This window comes from Drosophila ficusphila, unplaced genomic scaffold, assembly GCF_018152265.1.
Source record: "Drosophila ficusphila isolate 14025-0441.05 unplaced genomic scaffold, ASM1815226v1 contig_842, whole genome shotgun sequence".
Taxonomy (NCBI): Eukaryota; Metazoa; Arthropoda; class Insecta; order Diptera; family Drosophilidae; genus Drosophila; species Drosophila ficusphila.
This window is the reverse complement of record NW_025064793.1, coordinates 77,984-85,818: the sequence shown is the minus strand read 5'-3', so window position 1 is coordinate 85,818 and position 7,835 is coordinate 77,984. Positions and strand designations below refer to the sequence as shown.

The 7,835-nt window shown below is 30.6% G+C and overlaps 2 non-coding genes across 2 annotated transcripts; both read left to right on the top strand.

Annotated features, from left to right (window-relative positions):
• The first annotated feature begins 4,634 nt into the window (after positions 1-4,634).
• Positions 4,635-6,631, top strand: LOC122320826. The gene has a single exon (XR_006245866.1). It is a non-coding gene; the product is annotated as a small subunit ribosomal RNA (ribosomal RNA).
• A 600-nt stretch (positions 6,632-7,231) lies between these two features.
• LOC122320822 lies at positions 7,232-7,411 on the top strand. Its single transcript, XR_006245862.1, has one exon. It is a non-coding gene; the product is annotated as a 5.8S ribosomal RNA (ribosomal RNA).
• Positions 7,412-7,835: the final 424 nt, after the last annotated feature.

Below are 7,835 nucleotides of genomic sequence, written 5' to 3'. Positions count from 1 at the left end.
TATTTAATAAAATAACGAAATGGAAAGAATATTATAATTATTAAATTTATTTTGATAATTATAATTTTGGATTTTTGGGGAATCCAAAGAAAAAGGTAGCCAAAAAGTACTCGTCATATTATTAGTGACGCATATAAGATCATGTCAAAGTAAAAGAAACAAAGTAATGTTTGAGATTAACTATGAATCCACTTTTACGGTAGCCAAATATTCCGTCATATTATTAGTGACGCATATAAGATCATGTCAAAGTAAAAGAAACAAAGTAATGTTTGAGATTAACTATGAATCCACTTTTACGGTAGCCAAATGTCCCGTCATATTATTAGTGACGCATATAAGATCATGTCAAAGTAAAAGAAACAAAGTAATGTTTGAGATTAACTATGAATCCACTTTTACCGTAGCCAAATATTCCGTCATATTATTAGTGACGCATATAAGATCATGTCAAAGTAAAAGAAACAAAGTAATGTTTGAGATTAACTATGAATCCACTTTTACGGTAGCCAAATGTTCCGTCATATTAGTGACGCATATAAGATCATGTCAAAGTAAAAGAAACAAAGTAATGTTTGAGATTAACTATGAATCCACTTTTACGGTAGCCAAATGTTCCGTCATATTATTAGTGACGCATATAAGATCATGTCAAAGTAAAAGAAACAAAGTAATGTTTGAGATTAACTATGAATCCACTTTTACGGTAGCCAAATGTTCCGTCATATTATTAGTGACGCATATAAGATCATGTCAAAGTAAAAGAAACAAAGTAATGTTTGAGATTAACTATGAATCCACTTTTACGGTAGCCAAATGTTCCGTCATATTATTAGTGACGCATATAAGATCATGTCAAAGTAAAAGAAACAAAGTAATGTTTGAGATTAACTATGAATCCACTTTTACGGTAGCCAAATGTCCCGTCATATTATTAGTGACGCATATAAGATCATGTCAAAGTAAAAGAAACAAAGTAATGTTTGAGATTAACTATGAATCCACTTTTACGGTAGCCAAATGTCCCGTCATATTATTAGTGACGCATATAAGATCATGTCAAAGTAAAAGAAACAAAGTAATGTTTGAGATTAACTATGAATCCACTTTTACCGTAGCCAAATATTCCGTCATATTATTAGTGACGCATATAAGATCATGTCAAAGTAAAAGAAACAAAGTAATGTTTGAGATTAACTATGAATCCACTTTTACGGTAGCCAAATGTCCCGTCATATTATTAGTGACGCATATAAGATCATGTCAAAGTAAAAGAAACAAAGTAATGTTTGAGATTAACTATGAATCCACTTTTACCGTAGCCAAATGTTCCGTCATATTATTAGTGACGCATATAAGATCATGTCAAAGTAAAAGAAACAAAGTAATGTTTGAGATTAACTATGAATCCACTTTTACGGTAGCCAAATGTTCCGTCATATTATTAGTGACGCATATAAGATCATGTCAAAGTAAAAGAAACAAAGTAATGTTTGAGATTAACTATGAATCCACTTTTACGGTAGCCAAATGTCCCGTCATATTATTAGTGACGCATATAAGATCATGTCAAAGTAAAAGAAACAAAGTAATGTTTGAGATTAACTATGAATCCACTTTTACCGTAGCCAAATATTCCGTCATATTATTAGTGACGCATATAAGATCATGTCAAAGTAAAAGAAACAAAGTAATGTTTGAGATTAACTATGAATCCACTTTTACGGTAGCCAAATGTCCCGTCATATTATTAGTGACGCATATAAGATCATGTCAAAGTAAAAGAAACAAAGTAATGTTTGAGATAACTATATATAAACCTCTTTACGGTAACCAAGAGTCTCGTCACATTAATAATAATAGTTAATGAATGTATAGCCATATAGATGATTGGTGACCGGTAATGAATAAAAAAAAAAAACCTATATTTAATATATCTATAAATAATACATATTATTTGCGGAATCGTTCATATAATATTATACTATGATATAATATTATTAAAATAGGTAATTAATTTATTATTACGATATAAGTCACCCTGACTAACAAAAGATTTTTAAAATACACAATTGAATGGCGGGAGTAACTGTAACTTTTAAAGTGTAGTTCAATGCCTTGTTAATCAATTAGTAATGTTCATCAATAAATTAATCAAATTCCTACTGTCCCGAAGAATTGCTACTGGGATAAAATTAAATTAAACCAACGCGGCTGGTGCTCACACTAAACACTTTTTTTCCATTAAAAATCATTATAGGTAGGCAAGGCAGTTTTGCCGATCAAAGTATTCTTCAAAATATATGAAATTATGATATCCGATATATATATATATATATATATGATATCAATAATATAAATAAATTTACCATATACATATGAAAATCAGTATGAATATCAATTATATGAAGAAATATATATCATATGTATATAAAAAAGTATGAAATATACCTATAAACCTACCTATAAGTGGTTGCCGACTCAAGTATTGTTTAAAACATATGATATGCATATGATTTTGTCAATAATATTAATAAATTAATCATATACATATGAAAATCAGCATAAATATCAATTATATTAAGAAATATATCATATGTATATAAAAAAGTATGAAATATACCTATAAACTCTTAAGTAAATTAAGAGAAAGCCACAGTGTGGGCTCATCTAGTACTGAAAACACCCGATATCTAGATAGGGTGTTCAAAAACTATTATAGGTAGGCAGTGGTTGCCGACCCAAGTATTGTTCAAAACATATGATATGCATATGATTTTGTCAATAATATTAATAAATTAACCATATACATATGAAAATCAGCATAAATATCAATTATATTAAGAAATATAACATATGTATATAAAAAAGTATGAAATATACCTATAAACTCTTAAGTAAATTGAGAAAAAGCCACAGTGTGGGCTCATCTAGTACTGAAAACACCCGATATCTAGATAGGGTGTTCAAAAACTATTATAGGTAGGCAGTGGTTGCCGACCCAAGTATTGTTCAAAACATATGATATGCATATGATTTTGTCAATAATATTAATAAATTAACCATATACATATGAAAATCAACATAAATATCAATTATATTAAGAAATATATCATATGTATATAAAAAAGTATGAAATATACCTATAAACTCTTAAGTAAATTAAGAGAAAGCCACAGTGTGGGCTCATCTAGTACAGAAAACACCCGATATCTAGATAGGGTGTTCAAAAACTATTATAGGTAGGCAGTGGTTGCCGACCCAAGTATTGTTCAAAACATATGATATGCATATGATTTTGTCAATAATATTAATAAATTAACCATATACATATGAAAATCAACATAAATATCAATTATATTAAGAAATATATCATATGTATATAAAAAAGTATGAAATATACCTATAAACTCTTAAGTAAATTAAGAGAAAGCCACAGTGTGGGCTCATCTAGTACAGAAAACACCCGATATCTAGATAGGGTGTTCAAAAACTATTATAGGTAGGCAGTGGTTGCCGACCCAAGTATTGTTCAAAACATATGATATGCATATGATTTTGTCAATAATATAAATAAATTTACCATATACATATGAAAATCAGCATAAATATAAATTATATGAAGAAGTAATTCATATGTATATAAAAAGTACTGAATTCAATATTCTCTTAAGTTATTATAGGAGAATAACTGTAGGGTGGGTGGCAAGCCCAATTGAAAATGCCCGATTTCAAGACATCGATGCAAAAAACTACTATAGGATGGTCAGTGGATGTCCATCTAGAATTGATATAAATCTATGTATATAATATGATTTAGTCAATGTTGACAATATATATTATAATATTATCCGTATAAATTTGTTTCTTTATTCTTTTTGAATACGAGACTTGGCTGAGCGGACTAATATTATTAAAACTCAAGATAATAACGTTGAAACGTGCGCCAAGGTTATATATGTATATATATAATAACAATTGGTTTCCAATTATTATCGTTAATTTTTGGTGGCAGGCTAATATAATGTATATTAAATTAGTACCTGCCTTAAAATCGGACGCACTATATCGTTTGCCGGTATAGTGAGTTCAAATAAAATAATAATATTTTTTAATAATATTATTATTAAATAAATACTTATTTTTCATATGCGCTCGGTTTTATATTATATATCATTCGAGAGTTATATGGAAAAATGTTAAATTTTAAATTTAACATCAAAATACAAATGATTTAATTCAATATTTATATTGATTAAACAAAAATTGCAAATGTGTGGATACATAAATAATTATGTATGTTGAAATAAAATGATATTTTAGAATAAAATATTGTACATATAATAAAATTATAGTAGCAAATATATATTAAATAAAAATTATGTTATAAAATTATACATACATACGTATATTTATATATATGATGTAATGAATAATTCTTATAACATCTAAAACTTGTTATATTAGTGGCGAAACAAGTATAAAACAAAACATAAAAGAAGGATTACGAATGCTATACAAGTTTTGGCCGTAATCAAATTCAAAAAATAGAATATTAAAATAATAGATCTATAATATTTATATTGCATTATTTCTATTCGAAAATATGAATGAAATATGTAAAGAAAAACATTATTCTGGTTGATCCTGCCAGTAGTTATATGCTTGTCTCAAAGATTAAGCCATGCATGTCTAAGTACACACGAATTAAAAGTGAAACCGCAAAAGGCTCATTATATCAGTTATGGTTCCTTAGATCGTTAACAGTTACTTGGATAACTGTGGTAATTCTAGAGCTAATACATGCAATTAAAACATGAACCTTTATGGGACATGTGCTTTTATTAGGCTAAAACCAAGCGATCGCAAGATCGTTATATTGGTTGAACTCTAGATAACATGCAGATCGTATGGTCATGTACCGACGACAGATCTTTCAAATGTCTGCCCTATCAACTTTTGATGGTAGTATCTAGGACTACCATGGTTGCAACGGGTAACGGGGAATCAGGGTTCGATTCCGGAGAGGGAGCCTGAGAAACGGCTACCACATCTAAGGAAGGCAGCAGGCGCGTAAATTACCCACTCCCAGCTCGGGGAGGTAGTGACGAAAAATAACAATACAGGACTCATATCCGAGGCCCTGTAATTGGAATGAGTACACTTTAAATCCTTTAACAAGGACCAATTGGAGGGCAAGTCTGGTGCCAGCAGCCGCGGTAATTCCAGCTCCAATAGCGTATATTAAAGTTGTTGCGGTTAAAACGTTCGTAGTTGAACTTGTGCTTCATACGGGTAGTACAACTTACATTTGTGGTTAGTACTATACCTTTATGTATGTAAGCGTATTACCGGTGGAGTTCTTATATGTGATTAAGTACTTGTATTTTTTCATATGTTCCTCCTATTTAAAAACCTGCATTAGTGCTCTTAAACGAGTGTTATTGTGGGCCGGTACAATTACTTTGAACAAATTAGAGTGCTTAAAGCAGGCTTCAAATGCCTGAATATTCTGTGCATGGGATAATGAAATAAGACCTCTGTTCTGCTTTCATTGGTTTTCAGATCAAGAGGTAATGATTAATAGAAGCAGTTTGGGGGCATTAGTATTACGACGCGAGAGGTGAAATTCTTGGACCGTCGTAAGACTAACTTAAGCGAAAGCATTTGCCAAAGATGTTTTCATTAATCAAGAACGAAAGTTAGAGGTTCGAAGGCGATCAGATACCGCCCTAGTTCTAACCATAAACGATGCCAGCTAGCAATTGGGTGTAGCTACTTTTATGGCTCTCTCAGTCGCTTCCCGGGAAACCAAAGCTTTTGGGCTCCGGGGGAAGTATGGTTGCAAAGCTGAAACTTAAAGGAATTGACGGAAGGGCACCACCAGGAGTGGAGCCTGCGGCTTAATTTGACTCAACACGGGAAAACTTACCAGGTCCGAACATAAGTGTGTAAGACAGATTGATAGCTCTTTCTCGAATCTATGGGTGGTGGTGCATGGCCGTTCTTAGTTCGTGGAGTGATTTGTCTGGTTAATTCCGATAACGAACGAGACTCAAATATATTAAATAGATATCTTCAGGATTATGGTGTTGAAGCTTATATAGCCTTCATTCATGGTGGGCAGTAAAATGTTTATTGTGTTTGAATGTGTTTATGTAAGTGGAGCCGTACCTGTTGGTTTGTCCCATTATAAGGACACTAGCTTCTTAAATGGACAAATTGCGTCTAGCAATAATGAGATTGAGCAATAACAGGTCTGTGATGCCCTTAGATGTCCTGGGCTGCACGCGCGCTACAATGAAAGTATCAACGTGTATTTCCTAGACCGAGAGGTCCGGGTAAACCGCTGAACCACTTTCATGCTTGGGATTGTGAACTGAAACTGTTCACATGAACTTGGAATTCCCAGTAAGTGTGAGTCATTAACTCGCATTGATTACGTCCCTGCCCTTTGTACACACCGCCCGTCGCTACTACCGATTGAATTATTTAGTGAGGTCTCCGGACGTGATCACTGTGACGCCTTGCGTGTTACGGTTGTTTCGCAAAAGTTGACCGAACTTGATTATTTAGAGGAAGTAAAAGTCGTAACAAGGTTTCCGTAGGTGAACCTGCGGAAGGATCATTATTGTATATAATATCTTTACCGTAAACAACAATAACTTGTTTTAATTATAAAATATATTTTTATAATATAACAAGATAAAATTGCCAAACAATTATATATTTATAAAAAAAAGAAGTTCAATGAAAATTTGGATTAAATTTTTTTATAAATAAAATCAAGCAAACAAGAATAATAATCAAGCAAATTAAATTGTATTATAATATATTCACAAATTTATGTTTATATATTATAATATGAAACTTGCGTGTATATGGACCATAATATACACGCGTTGCGAATATGTATTGTTCATCATAGTTATGGGCATACATTGGCTAATGCAACAACCTAAAATGTTGAATGTTGTACCTGGTTTACTTCAGGTTAATGTTTTATATAAAAAACGCAATATTATATCACATTAAAATTATATGAAATTGTAAATTATCCAAGTAATAAATGGTATAATATTGTTTATATAAAACTAAGACATTTCGCAGCATTTCGTTTTAGGTATAAAAAAAAGATTTATTGAAGGAATTGATATATGCCAGTAAAATGGTGTATTTTTAATTTCTTTCAATAAATTCATATTTGACAAATTGAAATAATAAATATAAAAACTCTAAGCGGTGGATCACTCGGCTCATGGGTCGATGAAGAACGCAGCAAACTGTGCGTCATCGTGTGAACTGCAGGACACATGAACATCGACATTTTGAACGCATATCGCAGTCCATGCTGTTATGGTACTTTAATTAATTTTTTAGTGCTGCTTGGACTACATATGGTTGAGGGTTGTAAGACTATGCTAATTAAGTTGTTTAGAAATTTGGTAATCAAATTTCTAAGCATATGGTATATTATTGGATAAAAATTTTAATTAAATATAATTATTATTTTTATTCATAATATTAAAATATCTATGGAAAACATTATCTCACATTATAAATAATTTGATTGTGAAAAACGAAGAAAAATATTTTCATTTTCAATCATATAATACTGAGGAATGTCTAGCATAAAAAATGTTTGAAATATTTTTCATCTAGAATTGTCTCTTATTAATGATTTAGTAAAATTGAAATCTTTTGTAAATGTTATTGTTCTTCGTTAAATTCGTTTAAAACTCATAACTAAATTAAAACTAATTAACGAAAAAAATTTTTATACGAATTCATTAAATGTTTCTCCATTATATAAATGTAAAGAATATATTGAAAAA